The sequence below is a fragment of the Fulmarus glacialis genome, unplaced genomic scaffold (assembly GCF_000690835.1).
Source record: "Fulmarus glacialis isolate BGI_N327 unplaced genomic scaffold, ASM69083v1 scaffold16683, whole genome shotgun sequence".
Classification (NCBI taxonomy): domain Eukaryota; kingdom Metazoa; phylum Chordata; class Aves; order Procellariiformes; family Procellariidae; genus Fulmarus; species Fulmarus glacialis.
The window spans coordinates 14,574-14,902 of record NW_009205023.1 but is presented as its reverse complement, the minus strand read 5'-3'; positions in this window follow the sequence as shown (position 1 = coordinate 14,902).

Genomic DNA, 329 nt, shown 5'->3' with positions numbered 1-329 from the left:
CCCAGGGAGAAACCCAGCCTCTCTGGCAGCTCCCGGGCTGGATTTTGGCTGGTCGGGCTGGAAACCAGCTTGCGGGCAATAAATGCAATAAAACCACCAGAACCAATGGGAATTACAGCCCATTTTGGGACGGGCAAGCTGGGTCCCAGCCCTATCCCCGTCCTGCTGGGCAGCGCTGGGTGGCCGAGCTCCCGTCCCCGGGGACGTGGGACGGCGTTTCCTTTCCTGGGGGTCTGCCCCCGTCTCGCGCATCGGCCCCTCCGGCTGCACCTCCTCCCGGCTCCGCGGGGCTCGAGGCTCCCGCCGATGGGTTGGGACGAGCGTGGGGG